Raw genomic sequence first — 18,686 nt, 5'->3', positions numbered from 1 at the left:
ACGGGAGGTGTTACCCCGTACCCTTGCTGTCCTGTCCGGCAGCCTCCCTTCAGTGTCCCCTGGGCTTTCTTTTACTTGTTTCCCATCTGTACATATGTTCTGCATTGTAATGTATTATAAAATGTCTTGTTGCTTTAATTTGTGCCATGTGATATGTCATGTGATTGTTACCCAGGAGGTACCAGTTACCAGGTGATCCCAAGAGTAACCTATGAGCTGCCTGCTAGTCTCTCCTATATAAGCCCTGGGTGGAGCTAGCTCTCTCTCTTTTTGCTCTTTCCTCTTTGGAGATAAGTCTTTGCTGAGGTCAGTCGTGCCTAGTGTTTGTGTCCAGAGTGTTGGAGGCCTCAAAGTCAAGTCCTGCATCCACCATCAAATGCAAGTAAGCTACCGTCATAGCTTTGTCAGTCTTCAGTCAAGTCATTTCCTGTCGTCTGTCAAGTCAGCGTGACCTGCATTAGATTGTCCAGTCCTACTATAAGTCCCAGCAAGCTCTTGAGGTCTCTGAGTCACTGGTCCCCTCCGTGGGCCCTGGCTAATCTGCATAGATACTACCATCTGTCTACCCCCAGTAAAGCTACTGTTATCCGTAACTTGGCGTCAGAGTCATTATTGCCCCCGTGCCTAGCCCAGGATCTAGCATTATACCTTCGGGTGGTATGGAAGATAAACCACGCCCTGGCATCACGAATATAAGGGGTTAATGCCATCTGCCCCTAGGGTAACGACATCTGCCCTCATCACACCCCATTACCACAGTAACCTTACCTGAACTGCAGCATAGCTTGAATAACTCTGCTCTATGCATGATGGGGCTTACATTATTTTACATGTCTACACCTACAAGATCTGCTGCAGATTAGATGCTGTTAAATCAATACAAACAAATAGGAGAATACCGCTTCATTTCTGTCGCATCAAATCTGCAGCAGATACTGTACATGTGAACATACCCTAAGGGTATGGTTACACAGGTGAATTACCTGTGTGTTTCCCGCTATAGGTTTGACCCAAGGCAGGAAAACCCTCAGCATGGAAACAGCCAGGTAATCTGTCTATGGCAACGTACTCTTTTGGTATGTTCACATGTGCATATATTGCTGCAGATTTTGCTAACCATTGAAGTCAATGGGTAGTAAAATCAGCTACGAAAAGTCTACAGAAGAGTACACAACAAAATACTCACATGTGAATGTACCATCGACAGCAGTCACAAGAGCAGGCTACTTGCTGCAGCCGAGTAGCTCTGTGTGTCTGCTCGTAGCAGAGGATTTCCCACTGTAGACACAGTGCCTGCTTGTAGCAGACACGCACTGGGAAATCTGGCCCTACAACAGTGTTTCTCATGCGCGGTCTTCAAGTAGCGGGGGGGGGGGATGCAATAAAGACTCGGACACCAAGTTACAGACAAAGGTAACTTTACTGAGGGTAGACAGTTGGTAAAGTCTATACAGTTCAGCCAGGGCCCAAGGAGGTGGCCAGTGACGCAGAGACCTTAAGCGCTTGCTGGGACTTGTAGTAGGATTGGACAATTGAATGCAGACCACGCTGACTTGACAGATGACAGGGACTGACTTGACTCATAAAGCTGTGACTTTAGCTTACTTGCATTTGATGGTGGCTGCAGGACTGGACTTTGAGGTCTCCAACACTCTGGACACACACACTAGACAAGACTGCACTGGACCTCAGCAGGAAGAAAGAGCTCTAAGCTCCAAGAGAGAGAAGCTCCACCCAGGGCTTATATGGGGGAGACTATCAGGGAGCCCATAGGTCACTCTTGGGATCACCTCGTCACTGGTAACTCCTGGGTAACAATCACATGACAAGTTACACGGTAACAGTCTTAAAGTGACAACGCTTTCTAAACACATTATATGGTATCATACATTAGAAACATATTTACATGGGGGGGCAGATGCAAGGGGGCCCAGTGGACACTGTAGGGAGACTGCCTGACAGGGCAACAAGGGTACGGGTAACACCTCCCATACTGGGCCACGACATATCACCTATGAAAGACTAAGGAAATCCAGAAAACATGACCTTTTACGGGTACTTGAGGACCACGCTTGAGAAACACTGCCCTATGAGCAGACACACATAGCGCCCCCGGCCTCAGCAGGGAGCTCGCTCTTGTGACTGCCGTCGGCGCATCTGCAGGTTGAAATACAGTGTGGATGCATTGTGACCCTATGGTAATGTGGTGTCTCAAAGTAGTGTCACCTTTTGCTACTCTAAACACTGTTCAGGTGACTGTGGCCTTAAAGGAAATCTGCTGCCTTAACAACTTATCCCCTATCCACAGGATAGGGGATAAGTGTCTGATCTCGGGGGGTCCAAACGCTGTGGCCCCCCGCGATCTCCTGCACGGAGTTCTATGGGAGAGGCGAGGAGGCAGCGTTCTTGCATCCCCACCTCCTCTATAGTGCTGTAAGGGGAGGGGGCGTACTGTCAACCTCACTGAGGTCGACGCTATGCGCATTAGCTGTTCTCACAGAGCGGCAATGTCGGGGCCCGTTTGGGAGATCATAGGGGGTTCCAACGGGTGGACTCCCTGCGATCTAACACTTATCCCCTATCCTGTGGATAGGGGATAAGTTTTTTTGGCTGCAGTTATTTTTTTAAAGGTCTCCAGTCTATGTCTTTAACTGTATTACAATGCATAAGTATTTCAGTGTCCTTATATGTTTTCTGCATGCAATGAGCCTTAATGTAGTGTAAGGGGTTAACATATTTTACCCAAGAGTCAATGCTTTCTGTACAAAAGCTAGTTACATGTAACATGTTCAACACTTCAGCCAATAAGGGCTAAGCATACGTTAAAAGGATGCTAAAAACAGGTCTGTACGCCATTGAGCGGCATATGTTCTCCACTGACTTATACTATATTAACACACAATAGGGCAGACTACTGTACTACCCTATCCTGTACAGCAAAAGAAACATAACAAAATGGCTACCAGTGAACTGTAAACACACAATATAATTGTTTGCAATTGATTGTAGAATTAAAGGATATTTCATTAGGAATATAAGCAACAGCTACAGACATTTAAAAAAATAAGAATACTACCGTAAACAGCTGTCAGCAGACAGTGCTATGTTAAAGGGGTATTCCAGGCAAAAACTTTTTTTTATATATCAACTGGCTCCGGAAAGTTAAACAGATTTGTAAATTACTTCTATTAAAAAATCTTAATCCTTCCAATAGTTATTAGCTTCTGAAGTTGAGTTGCTGTTTTCTGTCTAACTGCTTTCTGATGACTCACGTCCCGGGAGCTGTCCAGCTCCTATGGGGATATTCTCCCATCATGCAAGGGATATTCTCCCATCATGCACCACTCCCGTGACGTGACATCATCATTGAGCAGTTAGACAGAAAACTTCAGAAGCTAATAACTATTGGACGGATTAAGATTTTTTTTATAGAAGTAATTTGCAAATCTGTTTAACTTTCCGGAGCCAGTTGATATATAAAAAAAGTTTTTGCCTGGAATACCCCTTTAAGTATAGGTATAGTAATGCTGTGCTCTCTTTTGTTATGCAATTCCTTTTCTTTGCAAAGAGAAAACATATTCCTCTGTTGCTGCTGTTCCCAGTCCCCGACGCTCACTGCTGATTCGTGTGAGGTCAACACGAATTGTCTGCTCAGCCAATCAATGACTGCAGGGGGGCCCCGCCTCAGTCAGCAATTTGCTGGGTGAGCAGTTCCTATGAGATCATTGCGTCACAAGAACCAGGAGGCAGTGGGGACTTGGAGCCATCAGAACGGCAGGGGCTGAGATGTGAAAGAGGAGTATGCTAACTTTTAAAAACTTTTTAGCACCCTTACTTGCTTTTTTCAGTGTCCCTATGACTTTAAGGACTGTTTGACATGTTGTCAGAAGTTTTTATTGGTTCAGCCGATTTTAAGAATGAGTAGAGAGCAAACTTTTAGCATATCGATGCGACATATCAAATGTTGTGCTTTTTTTCTAGGACTGGAACTACACATGAGTATAAATCAGTTATAAACAGGGTTGGTTAAAACTATTAAAGTGATATGATGTTATCAATGTATTATTATAGGGCGTTTAATCTGCTGGTCAGTGGAATCTGTTAATATAAAATCTTAGAAATTCAATATTATTATACAATAAGACAAATGTACAAAATAATACAAAATAATAATCATATATATTTTAAGGATCATAGTTTGATGATACAAACAAATTAACTTTTTTTGGTCTTCTTTAAAGGGATTTTTTGTCTTTTTTTTTTTAAAGAATAAGACACTATGGGCCTCATTTACTAATGTGTCGGGTTTTTACTAGTGGGAAAAGTTGTTTCAGACTTGCAGGATTCAACCTTATTTACTATTGGGAAAAGTCGGGAACATTTTCTGACCAGCTTTTTCTAGGTCGATATTTCCAGCCTAGTAAATCGGTCGGGTTGCGAAACCACGCCCCTTTTCAAACCGACCACGCCCCCTTTGCAACAGACCATGCCCCTTTTTCGGCTTTTCACTGTGCAGTGTCGGATTTGTCGGATTTTCCAGGCGCACACTGTCGCACACTGGCGCAGACTGGTGCACACATGTCTCAGACACTCTGCGCCAAAATAACCAGACAAAAACTGGTCGGTTTGCTGAGTAAATGAGGCCCTATATTACCCTATTGCCGTTCTGGTGCTCACCAGGTCCTGACTGATCACCATGGTCCTGTCTTGAAACACAGAAAATGGCTGGAAATATCCACTTAGGCAATCACAAGCTGAGGGGGTCACTGCTACCACCAATCACTCGCTGAGAGGGGTCAATGCTACCAACAATCACTGGCTGAGAGGGGTTACTGCGACCACCAATCACTGTCTAACAGGGGTCACTGCTACCACCAATAACTGGCTGAGAGGGGTTACTGCGACCACCAATCACTGGCTGAGAGGGGTCACTGCTACCACCAATAACTGGCTGAGAGGGGTCACTGCTACCACCAATCAATGGCTAAGAAGGATCACTGCTACCACCAATCACTGGCTGAGAAGGATCACTGCTACCACCAATCACTGGCTGAGAGGGGTCAATGCTACCACCAAAAACTGGCTAAGAGGGGTCACTGCTACCACCAATCACTGGCTAAGAGGGGTCACTGCTACCACCAATCACAGGCTGAGAGGGGTCAATGCTACCACCAATCACTGGCTAAGAGGGGTCACTGCTACCACCAATCACTGGCTAAGAGGGGTCACTGCTATCACCAATCACTGGCTAAGAGGGGTCACTGCTACCACCAATCACTGGCTAAGAGGGGTCACTGCTACCACCAATCACTGGCTAAGAGGGGTCACTGCTACCACCAATCACTGGCTAAGAGGGGTCACTGCTACCACTAATCACTGGCTGAATTAGCTTTTTCTGTGTGTCAGTAGGAGGAAGTAGTGAGTGTCAGAATGGCAGCTGTGGGGGATCAGGAAGGTAAATAATGCATTTTTTTATTTTAAACCCAGCCCGACAAAAAGAGACAAATTTCCTGACAGATAACTCCTTTATTTTCTCCACAAAGTTCTCTACTGTTTATAACACTTGGCAGCTGGGCCCTATAGCAGCTGCTCACGGATAGAGCATATATGTGCATGATGTGCATGATTTGGTACAGATTTGGTCTATAAACTCAAGATACACTTCTGAATATAGTTAAGATCTTTATTGATATAATCCCATTTATTTATCGGCCTAAAACATGTTACTCCCCAATGAGCTCTTTTAGCAGAATTTATATTAAAGGGGTTATCCAGGAAAAAACTTTTTTTATATATCAACTGGCTCCAGAAAGTTAAACAGAATTGTAAATGACTTCTATTAAAAAATCTTAATCCTTTCAGTACTTATGAGCTTCTGAAGTTAAGGTTGTTCTTTTCTGTCTCTCTGATGACACGTGTCTCGGGAACCGCCCAGTTTAGAAGCAAATCCACAAAGCAAACCTCTTCTAAACTGGGCAGTTCCCGAGACATGTGTAATCAGAGAGCACTTAGACAGAAAAGAACAACCTTAACTTCAGAAGCTCATAAGTACTGAAAGGATTAAGATTTTTTAATAGAAGTAATTTACAAATCTGTTTAACTTTCTGGAGCCAGTTGATATATTAAAAAAAAGTTTTTTCCTGGATAACCCCTTTAAGGCCCTTATACACAGAGAGATTACCAGCTGAATGGTCCAATTACTGCCCTATGTGAAAGGCCCAGTGATCAACCGACTAGTAAGTAAACAGTTGTTCTTCAACTGATCGCATGCTGTATGTGGCGCTCATTTCGGGCAGTTGTCTACCCATGTAAAAGGACCTTAGTCAATATAAGCAGTACACACATGAAGGAGATTTATCAAAACCTGTGGAGAGGCAAAGTTGTTTCTTTCATTTTTGAGAGACCTTGTTAAAGGGTTTATCCACCATAAGGTGATTTTAGTATGTACCTGGCAGACAGTAATGGACATGCTTAGGAAGGATCTGCGCTTGTCTTGGGGCTAAATGGCTATGTTGTGAGATTACCATAACGCTGTGGCTAGCTTTTTGTGAACTGGTATTTAATGTTTGACTTTTCTTTTTTTGACAACAAATCCCATAATTCCATTTTCCTCCCTCCCACACATCAGCCACCCCACCCATTGAAACATAAATGAGCTGCATCCATTCAAAAGACCTGTGGTTTTCAATCAGGGTGCCTACATCTGTTGCATTAGTTGCAGATTGATCTCTCTCCCACTAAGTGATCCCTCCACCCATTGAAGCATACAGGCTCCCGGTCATCAGCTGACAAATGATGTCAGGTCTCGGACGCATTGCAACCTGGGAAAAAATCTGAGACAACAGTCATTTTATATGCTGTTAAAAATAAATATGGGGGGGGGGGAATCACAGAAGAATTGTGAGAAAACCATCACACACAGGTACAGACACTATATTATGAACTACACTAACTTTACTGCCACTGTAGCATAGGCAAAAAAAAAAATCTTGCAATACCCCTTTAAGAATGTAAGAGGCAAGCTGATTGGTTGCTATGGGCAACTTTTTTCTCTGAACAGGTTATGATAAATCTTCCCCATGGATTCAGGGGCACATTCTCATTGTTGGGGCCGCATAACTACTTGTCTGATGCAGAAGAGTTGCACAACTTGTCCTGATGCGACGTGAGTCACGTGATTCAGGCCAAACAACATTTCTCTCCATAGAAGTCAATTGCAATATACTTTTGTGGTTGTGGTTGCAATTTTCATTGACTTCTATGATGTGATGATCACGTAATGCAGCTCTTAAAAATCGTGCTTTATTCACTGTGAACCACAGCTGCGGGGCACTGGGCCCAAATGCAATTTGCCTCATCTAACGACATCCTTTTATTCCTAAATATAAAATGCGGCTTCTATAGCCTATGAGATTTTATTGACTGCAGCTACATCAAACAAACTTCACTTTTCTTAACACATAGAAACTTTAATACAAAAGTATATAGACATACAGTGTCTCCTAGAATTTTAATCATGATTTTTCGTGCGGAAAACGCCCCCCTCGGCTTATACTCGAGTGAACTCTCCGCCTGTCAATCCCTTCTCAGTGGTCTTCAACCTACGGACCTCCAGATGTTGTAAAACTGCGACTCCCAGCATGCCCGGACAGCCATCGGCTGTCCGGGCATGCTGGGAGTTGTAGTTTTGAAACCTCTGGAGGTCCGCAGGTTGAAGACCACTGCGGCCTTCGTCATCATCCAGACCCCCCCCCCTTTAGTTTTCTACACACCTCCCAGGGTGAGCTGGTCCGGGCCATCTATGCTGCAGGGACCGTCCGGTGGGGAGGGTTAGTCGTTCCGGGACTAGTGACGTTGCCTTGACGATGATGCACAGGAACGTTCATTCGCAGACTGCGAAAACTAAAGGGGGGGGTCTGGATGATGACAATGGCCGCAGTGGTCTTCAACCTGCGGACCTCCGGAGGTTTAAAAACTACAACTCCCAGCATGCCCGGACAGGCGATGGCTGTCCGGGCATGCTGGGAGTTGTAGTTTTGCAACATCTGGAGGTCCGCAGGTTGAAGACCACTGATGAAGGGATTGACAGGCGGTGATGATGAAGGGGGGGATGATGAAGGGGGGGGGGATGATGACGGGGGTCTGGATGATGACGGGGGGGATGATGACATGGGGGGGATGATGATGACATGGGGAGGATGATGTATTTCCCATCCTAGGCTTATAGTCGAGCCAATAACTTTTCCTGGGTTTTTGGGGTGAAATTAGGGGCCTCGGCTTATACGCGAGTATATACGGTACTACACCATTTTTTTATATATTTTTTGCCTCTCAATAAACTTGCACCTTTCCTTTTGCGATGTGTGTATCTAGACATGAAATCTTAATGCATATGATTATTTATGATAATACTGATCAAATATGACAGGCACTGAATTATATATGATGTAACGTGACTGATACAAGTCCAGTAAGACAAACTAGTGGCAGATTGTGTCAGCAATGGAAAGCATTTTATCTATTCCTTGTAAAGGCCTTCAGACCACCCAGCTACATTGAGAAGTAAAAGCTCCCGTGGGTAAGACATGAGATGTGCAATAAAAACTACCTTGTAATAAGTGACATGAGCTCTATAATCCCAGCTTTAGGTGTAATGCATCACTACATGGAACCTTTAGTCAGATGAGAAACTGGCTACAATCGTGTGTTCTGATACCTGTGTAACATGACCTGAACAATCAGGGACTGCAGTATAAATAGAATAGGATTAATATTCCTTCCAGTGCCCCACTGAACCAGTTGGCTGTGTCACATGCTGGCAGAATCTTAATCACAAAATTAAATAAGTACAAATTGGCGAATGACGGGCAGACAGGCACCATTATATAACGGTATTGGCTTATAAATAAGTAAGAAGTTATTTATCAGAACATACATAATAATATCTTGTATGAATTTCATGTTATCCAAAGGGTGTAGGATGTAAACACTTGTATCTTCTCTAATAATTCCTATTCCCAAATGACACAATATAATTTTTTTGAGCAGTTTTGGCAGGAGAGCGGACCTCTCTTTATACTATGCTGCACTTACACATGGCAGTAAAGCCGGCTTTAAGGACAAACTTCATCCAAACACACTTACTTTACTGTACATATTCATATACTTTATCATTATTTTTTCTGAATGACTCCACAAAGAGGAAAGGACAGGAAGAAAGTAGTGGTGTCTTCATCATTTTCACAAAAAAAACCCAGAGATTGACACTAACTGGCTGGGAGGCAGTACTATCTGTGCCTACAGAATTTACAGAAAGATAGAGGGAGGCAGCAGTATCTGTTCTTACGTAATTTACAGACACAGGAAGGTTACACTATCAGCACTAACAGATGCAGTAAATGCGCTTACGTAATTTACAGGAAGAAACAGAGAGGTAGTAATATCTGCCTATGTAATTTACACAGAGAAACAGGGAGACAGCAGTGTCTGTGCTGCTTATATACTTTATTAAGAAAAACTGGAAAGCAGTGGTATATATGCTTGCACCATCTGTGCTTACATAATTTACCGAGGGAAACAGAGAAGCAGCACTATCAGTGGTGATACCATACTTACAGGAAACAGTTTTTTTTTTCCTTCCTTATTAAAATGGCCCAAAAATGTAATGACCCCCACATTAGGATGGTAGTCAATTTGCTGTCACATGTCACTACAGTTTCTTAACCAATATGTGTATATATATGTCACGATGCCGGCTGGCAGGTAGTGGACCCTCTGTGCCAGAGAGGGATTGGCGTGGACCGTGCTAGTGGACCGGTTCTAAGCCACTACTGGTTTTCACCAGAGCCCGCCGCAAAGCGGGATGGTCTTGCTGCGGCGGTAGTGACCAGGTCGTATCCACTAGCAACGGCTCACCTCTCTGGCTGCTGAAGATAGGCGCGGTACAAGGGAGTAGGCAGAAGCAAGGTCGGACGTAGCAGAAGGTCGGGGCAGGCAGCAAGGATCGTAGTCAGGGGCAACGGCAGAAGGTCTGGAAACACTGGCAAGGAACACACAAGGAACGCTTTCACTGGCACTAAGGCAACAAGATCCGGCAAGGGAGTGCAAGGGAAGTGAGGTAATATAGGGAAGTGCACAGGTGAAAACCCTAATTGGAACCACTGCGCCAATCAGCGGCGCAGTGGCCCTTTAAATCGCAGAGACCCGGCGCGCGCGCGCCCTAGGGAGCGGGGCCGCGCGCGCCGGGACAGAACAGACGGGGAGCGAGTCAGGTAGGGGAGCCGGGGTGCGCATCGCGAGCGGGCGCTACCCGCATCGCGAATCGCATCCCGGCTGGCAGCAGGATCGCAGCGCCCCGGGTCAGAGGACGTGACCGGAGCGCTGCAGCGGAGGGAGTGAAGCGAGCGCTCCGGGGAGGAGCGGGGACCCGGAGCGCTCGGCGTAACAGTACCCCCCCCCTTGGGTCTCCCCCTCTTCTTGGAGCCTGAGAACCTGAGGAGCAGACTTTTATCAAGGATGTTGTCCTCAGGTTCCCAGGATCTCTCTTCAGGACCACAACCCTCCCAGTCTACTAAAAAAAAAATTTTCCCTCTGACCTTTTTGGCAGCCAAAATTTCCTTGACCGAGAAGACGTCCGAGGAGCCGGAAACAGGAGTGGGAGGAACAGATTTGGGAGAAAAACGGTTGAGGATGAGTGGTTTGAGAAGAGAGACGTGAAAGGCATTAGGGATACGAAGAGAAGGAGGAAGAAGAAGTTTATAAGAGACAGGATTAATTTGACACAAAATTTTGAAAGGACCAAGATAGCGTGGTCCCAACTTGTAGCTAGGGACACGGAAGCGGACATATTTAGCGGAGAGCCATACCTTGTCTCCAGGGGAAAAAACGGGGGGAGCTCTTCTTTTCTTATCCGCGAACCTCTTCATGCGTGAAGAAGCCTGTAAGAGAGAATTTTGGGTCTCTCTCCATATAATGGAAAGGTCACGAGAAATTTCATCCACAGCGGGCAGACCAGAGGGCAAGGGGGTAGGGAGGGGGGGAAGAGGGTGACGGCCGTACACCACGAAAAATGGGGATTTGGAGGAAGATTCAGAGACCCTGAAGTTATACGAAAATTCGGCCCATGGAAGGAGATCTGCCCAGTCATCCTGGCGGGAGGAAACAAAATGTCGCAAATAATCACCCAGGATCTGGTTAATTCTTTCTACTTGTCCATTGGACTGGGGATGATATGCAGAGGAAAAATTTAATTTAATCTTGAGTTGTTTAAAGGAGTCTTCTGCTTGAGGAGGCCAGGACTTGGGATCAGCATTTTTCTTGGTTAAAGCCACGATAGGAGCCACAATGGTAGAAAAATGTGGAATAAATTGCCTGTAATAATTGGCGAACCCCAAAAAGCGTTGGATAGCACGGAGTCCGGAGGGGCGTGGCCAATTTAAGACGGCAGAGAGTTTGTCTGGATCCATCTGTAGTCCCTGGCCAGAGACCAAATATCCTAGAAAAGGAAGAGATTGGCATTCAAACAGACATTTCTCAATTTTGGCATAGAGTTGGTTGTCACGAAGTCTCTGAAGAACCATACGGACATGCTGGCGGTGTTCTTCTAGATTGGCAGAAAAAATTAGGATATCGTCCAGATATACCACAACACAGGAGTATAACAGATCACGAAAAATTTCATTGACAAAGTCTTGGAAGACGGCAGGGGCATTGCACAGTCCAAAGGGCATGACCAGATACTCAAAGTGTCCATCTCTGGTGTTAAATGCCGTTTTCCACTCGTCCCCCTCTCTGATGCGGATGAGGTTATAGGCGCCTCTTAAGTCCAATTTAGTGAAGATGTGGGCACCTTGGAGGCGATCAAAGAGTTCAGAGATGAGGGGTAAGGGGTAGCGGTTCTTAACCGTGATTTTATTAAGACCGCGGTAGTCAATGCAAGGACGTAGGGAGCCATCTTTTTTGGACACAAAGAAAAATCCGGCTCCGGCAGGAGAGGAGGATTTACGGATAAAGCCCTTTTTTAGATTCTCCTGGACGTATTCGGACATGGCAAGAGTCTCTGGGGCAGAGAGAGGATAAATTCTGCCCCGGGGTGGAGTAGTACCCGGGAGGAGGTCGATAGGGCAATCATAAGGCCTGTGAGGAGGTAGAGTCTCAGCTTGTTTTTTGCAGAAAACATCCGCGAAGTCCATATAGGCCTTAGGGAGACCGGTTACTGGAGGAACCACAGAGTTACGGCAAGGGTTACTGGGAACCGGTTTTAGACAGTTCTTGGAACAAGAGGACCCCCAACTCTTGATCTCCCCAGTGGACCAATCCAGGGTTGGGGAATGAAGTTGAAGCCAGGGAAGTCCAAGGAGAATCTCCGAGGTGCAATTGGGGAGGACCAAAAGTTCAATCCTCTCATGATGAGATCCGATGCTCATAAGAAGGGGCTCCGTGCGGAGACGTATGGTACAGTCCAATCTTTCATTATTTACACAATTGATGTAGAGGGGTCTGGCGAGACTGGTCACTGGGATGTTGAACCTGTTGACGAGAGAGGCCAAAATAAAATTTCCTGCAGATCCAGAGTCCAAGAAGGCCACTGTAGAGAAGGAGAAGGCAGAGGCAGACATCCGCACAGGCACAGTAAGGCGTGGAGAAGCAGAGTAGACATCAAGGACTGTCTCACCTTTGTGCGGAGTCAGCGTACGTCTTTCCAGGCGGGGAGGACGGATAGGACAATCCCTCAGGAAGTGTTCGGTACTAGCACAGTACAGGCAGAGGTTCTCCATACGGCGTCGTGTCCTCTCTTGAGGTGTCAGGCGAGACCGGTCAACCTGCATAGCCTCCACGGCGGGAGGCACAGGAACAGATTGCAGGGGACCAGAGGAGAGAGGAGCCGAGGAGACGAAACGCCTCGTGCGAACAGAGTCCATATCTTGGCGGAGTTCCTGACGCCTTTCAGAAAAACGCATGTCAATGCGAGTGGCTAGGTGAATAAGTTCATGTAGATTAGCAGGAATTTCTCGTGCGGCCAGAACATCTTTAATGTTGCTGGATAGGCCTTTTTTGAAGGTCGCGCAGAGGGCCTCATTATTCCAGGACAATTCTGAAGCAAGTGTACGGAATTGTATGGCATACTCGCCAACGGAAGAATTACCCTGGACCAGGTTCAACAGGGCAGTCTCAGCAGAAGAGGCTCGGGCAGGTTCCTCAAAGACACTTCGGATTTCCGAGAAGAAGGAGTGTACAGAGGCAGTGACGGGGTCATTGCGGTCCCAGAGCGGTGTGGCCCATGACAGGGCTTTTCCGGACAGAAGACTGACTACGAAAGCCACCTTAGACCTTTCAGTGGGAAACAGGTCCGACATCATCTCCAGATGCAGGGAACATTGGGAAAGAAAGCCACGGCAAAACTTAGAGTCCCCATCAAATTTATCTGGCAAGGATAAGCGTATCCCAGGAGCGGCCACTCGCTGCGGAGGAGGTGCAGGAGCTGGCGGAGGAGATGACTGCTGAAGCTGTGGTAGCAACTGTTGTAGCATAACGGTCAGTTGAGACAGCTGTTGGCCTTGTTGCGCTATCTGTTGTGACTGCTGGGCGACCACCGTGGTGAGGTCAGCGACAACTGGCAGAGGAACTTCAGCGGGATCCATGGCCGGATCTACTGTCACGATGCCGGCTGGCAGGTAGTGGACCCTCTGTGCCAGAGAGGGATTGGCGTGGACCGTGCTAGTGGACCGGTTCTAAGCCACTACTGGTTTTCACCAGAGCCCGCCGCAAAGCGGGATGGTCTTGCTGCGGCGGTAGTGACCAGGTCGTATCCACTAGCAACGGCTCACCTCTCTGGCTGCTGAAGATAGGCGCGGTACAAGGGAGTAGGCAGAAGCAAGGTCGGACGTAGCAGAAGGTCGGGGCAGGCAGCAAGGATCGTAGTCAGGGGCAACGGCAGAAGGTCTGGAAACACTGGCAAGGAACACACAAGGAACGCTTTCACTGGCACTAAGGCAACAAGATCCGGCAAGGGAGTGCAAGGGAAGTGAGGTAATATAGGGAAGTGCACAGGTGAAAACCCTAATTGGAACCACTGCGCCAATCAGCGGCGCAGTGGCCCTTTAAATCGCAGAGACCCGGCGCGCGCGCGCCCTAGGGAGCGGGGCCGCGCGCGCCGGGACAGAACAGACGGGGAGCGAGTCAGGTAGGGGAGCCGGGGTGCGCATCGCGAGCGGGCGCTACCCGCATCGCGAATCGCATCCCGGCTGGCAGCAGGATCGCAGCGCCCCGGGTCAGAGGACGTGACCGGAGCGCTGCAGCGGAGGGAGTGAAGCGAGCGCTCCGGGGAGGAGCGGGGACCCGGAGCGCTCGGCGTAACAATATATATATACATTTAAAAAATATATTATTTTTATAACATTATTATAAGGTACATTTGAAAGAGGTGAAGTATAATATGGTAAAGATTGTTTGTCCTTATTATGTAGCAAATATCAACCCTGTGCTTTACAGTGTGACAGTTTTTCATGGAATCTATCTTTAAATAAATAAATAAATAAATAAATAAAATAAGATAATAGTTTAAAGGAAATCTGTCATCAGTGTCACCTGCACTAACCTGTCGGTACAGACAGATAGTGCAGGTGACACTGGTGACAACGATACTTACCTGGTCCCACTCTGTGCTCTGGTTCTCTGGCTATCCTGTTTGGTATCTTCATTACCGGGCCCGACTTGAAGCATGGGTGGACTTTAGTGTTGTCACCACTGCTGTGCTGCGGTGATGTCACTAAGCTCCGCCCATGCTCCAAGTCGGGCCTGGAACAGAAATTATAAAATTGTCAAAAACAAAATTTTAATGTTTTCACCATTTCTTTCTTTTCTAGAGCTAAATATTTAGTTTTTTACTTTCTCTTTTAAAGTTATATAATCCAATAAATATCTGACTGATCTTACATGTAGTGAGTCACTTCTGACTGTCTGACACATCACATCGATTTATACTGTTCCCATAATGACAGGAAGGAAAAAATATGTTAACTAAAGCCTAAGGATTAAAAATTGATGGTCTGTTGAGGTAGAACCAAAGCGCGTCTGGGAACTGACTTGCTTTGTGGTCTCAGAGTAGAAGGCGCTTTAATGATTTTACACTTAACTCGCTAGCACATACCTGTAGGAAAGAAAGAAGTGTTCTCAGCTTCTAACAAGCTCAACGACCTTTACTAATGGCCGGCTGTTCTCTTCAGCTAATGTTGTTCTGCTGCAATTGTTTAAAGAAACATTAACAGAAACAATTAAAATCAATGATACAAAAACATTGTCTGTTCACACTGGCCAGACAGAGCTTCCCCCTGACAATGGATCGGAATTATTGACTGATTCCAGAAAATACAGAATGATGGGTTTCATTAGAAAAGACAACTCTGGAAAAAATTTGGTAAAATACAATTGTATATTTGTGAAACCCTGATTATTGTCAACCATCAACAAGCCTGATTATCTATTGAAAATTATCAATATTCCAATACACACAGAAATAATATAAAGCATACTTTAATTCCTATCAGAACTTAAAGGGGTATTCCGGGCAAAAACATGTTATCCCCTATCCAAAGGATAGGGGATAAGATGCCCGCTGCTGAGACCCCCCCCCCCCCCCCGCGCGATCTACCTGCAGCACCCGCAGGGTTTACGGGACTGGGGACGTGACATCACACCACGCCCCCTCCATTCATGTCTATGGGAGGGGGCATGAATGGAGGGGGCGTGGTGTAATGTCACGTCCCCATTCCCAGAAACCCGGAGGTTTCCGAAACTGGAGACTCAGCACTCAGCATAGAATGCGGGTGCTGCAGGGAGATCGCGGGGGGTCTCAGCAGCGGGCTTCCCGTGATCAGACATCTTATCCCCTATCCTTTGGATAGGGGATAATATGTTTTTGCACATAATACGCCTTCAAATGGGCCCTGTCAGATTCAAAAACTTTTTATATGTTGTACATCTTGGCAAAACATTACATGTCCCCTCCAAAGCACAGGATGACAAGCCAAGTGAGCAACAGAAAGAGTACCTGTAAAAGAAATATAGGTGCTAGACACATAAAAATATATGTACATGATCAGGATTAGTTACTGAGTTACATATAAAAAAATGTGGGCGATATGACAGGTACGGTAATGTCCTTTTAGAAATCTAACAAAATCCCATTGGTAACGTAAATCTTTAACGCATTCAATGATAATTCTTGGTATAATTCTGAAGTAGAAGTCTCTTTAAACAAATTTTCCCTCCTTTGAAAAAACATGATACATTTGGCTAAACAATTTCACACTACCTGTCACTTTAAAAATCTTTTTACATGTCCTAGCAATAAGTCAAAAGATTTCATTAGTCAGGGTCTGAGTGTTCAGATCCTGACTGATCACTAGAATGAGTGAGGAGAGAAGAATGCGCTGACGAGATAATCCTATCGATTTACATTGTAAGGTTGTCTTGCTTAGATTCTAGCGACCAATACTTTTGACATGTCTCTACATCAAACGTTTTTGGAAGTGACAGTGCCTATTTAATGATTGGTCGTTGTCATTTCTAGAACAATTCTTTTCTACTGATTTTTAGCTAACAATTGCATATTTTGTTCTTGTTTTCGTCACAATTGAAACTATTACTTTTTATTTAAAATCAATAAAAATAATTCTAAAACAAAACAAGAAAAAAAAAAACAAGGGCAATGTAAATGTTAAAAGGTGAGGGTCTTACATCAAGGACCCCATCTATGAGGACAACAGGTGACTGGTAACCTCAGGCTACTGCTAACATGCTGGTCGGTCATCAGAAAATGACCTATTGCAGAATGACTTGTGCACAGTTCACAGACCATGCCCAGAAAAAGCAGCTCGAACAATCTGGCCACCTCTATAATAATGTCCCAAAAATGTTATACAAAAGAAATGACAATCAGAAAATAGAAACAGATTAGAAAAAAACGATATGTCAGTGTCTGCCTCTAATCAGGAAAACAAATCTAGGTTCACATTATGGAATTTTCTTCTGGGATTCTGCTCAGAAATTCCGGTGCAGCAGAATCCCATTTCTGTCAATAGGATTCTGCTGCACAGTGCATACCACTAAATTTCAAAGGCTTATTCTTTAGGTGATATCTGTGCCGAAGACATTGCAACCTATAGGGACGGCAATGTCCGCACAGTCGGTGCTGGGCACACTCAGAATCTCTGGAAATAATTTTTCCATCTGAAGCTTCCTCAGTGTGAACCTAGCCTAAGTTTACAGAAATCTAGGAAAAAGCCATATAAGGGAATGCCAATGTTTATGGCTCTATTTTGACATCACTGTGCACTTACTTCTTGTGTTAATGTGCTGTCTATTAGCTCTATAATGGAACATCATGGTGTACGGCAGTGAATCCCAACCGCGGTGCCGCGGCACACGTGTGTGCCGTTCAGCACTGCCCGTGGTGCCGCGGGATTTTGCCGTGATTTTTTTTATTTTTTTTTAAATGTCCCGCCCCGGCCTGACGGCGCAGGGGGGGGGGGGGGGGAGGCAAGTCTGCGTGCGCACTGCGCGCACAGCGTCCCCCTCCGTCTCCCGCGTCCCCCGTGTTCCCCCTCATTCCTCCTCTGTTCCCTGTGTCCCCCGCATCCCCCTCCTTCACCCTCCATCTCCCTCAGTCCCCCTCTCCCTTACGGCGCAGGGAGACGAAAATGGGCCCCTGCCTGGGGCGGAACGAGCTGCACCTGCGCCAGACTCCCGTGCCTGCTGTGGAACTGCAAGCAGCGCGGGCCGGCTTGCTTAAGGTACCGTACCCTTTCCACCCCTCAGTTCACCTTCTCAACCCTGTCTAAACCCCCCACCGTCACCCAGGTCCACCCTCTGTCCCCCCCCTGTCAGCCATGTCTGCCTCCCCCTGTCACCCCCCCCCCCCTGTCAGCCATGTCCGCCTTGTCCACCTCCCTGTCCATCTCTATCACCCTCCCCCCCCCTGTCAGCCATGTAATCCCACCCTGTCACCCATGTAATCCCACCCTGTCACCATGTCCACCTCCCCCTGTCACCCATGTCCACCCCCCCTGTCACCCATGTAATCCCACCCTGTCACCATGTAATCCCACCCTGTCACCATGTAATCCCACCCTGTCACCCATGTCCACCTCCCCCTGTCACCCATGTCCACCCTCCCCCTGTCACCCATGTCCACCCTCCCCCTGTCACCCATGTCCACCCTCCCCCTGTCACCCATGTCCACCCTCCCCCTGTCACCCATGTCCACCCTCCCCATCACCCATGTCCACACCCCCCCTGTCACCCTTGTCCACCCTCCCCGTCACTCATGTCCACCCCCTCTCACACATGTCCCCCCACCTATCATCCCCGTCACCCATTTCCACCCTCCTGTCATCCATGTCTGCCTTGTCCACTCCCCAGTCTACCCTGTCACCCATGTCCACCCTCCCTGTCACCCATGTTCACCTTCATGTCACCCATGTCCACCCCCTCTCACACATGTCCCCCCCACCTATCATCCCAGTCACCCATGTCCACCTCCCCTCTCACCCATGTCCACCCTCCTGTCATCCATGTCTGCCTTGTCCACCCCCCCTGTCCATCCCTGTCACTCATGTTTACCCCCGTCTACCCCCGTAGTCTACCCTGTCACCCATGTCCACCCTCCTGTTCACCCATCTGTCCCT

The 18,686-nt window shown here is 46.7% G+C and overlaps 1 protein-coding gene across 2 annotated transcripts in view; it reads right to left on the bottom strand.

Annotated features, from left to right (window-relative positions):
• PRKAG2 (protein kinase AMP-activated non-catalytic subunit gamma 2) overlaps positions 1-18,686 on the bottom strand; it is a 391,725-nt gene that overhangs the window by 168,368 nt on the left and 204,671 nt on the right. The window lies entirely within an intron of this gene.

Source organism: Hyla sarda, chromosome 5 (assembly GCF_029499605.1).
Source record: "Hyla sarda isolate aHylSar1 chromosome 5, aHylSar1.hap1, whole genome shotgun sequence".
Classification (NCBI taxonomy): domain Eukaryota; kingdom Metazoa; phylum Chordata; class Amphibia; order Anura; family Hylidae; genus Hyla; species Hyla sarda.
The sequence above is the reverse complement of the archived record's forward strand: the minus strand, read 5'-3'. Positions and strand labels throughout refer to the sequence as shown.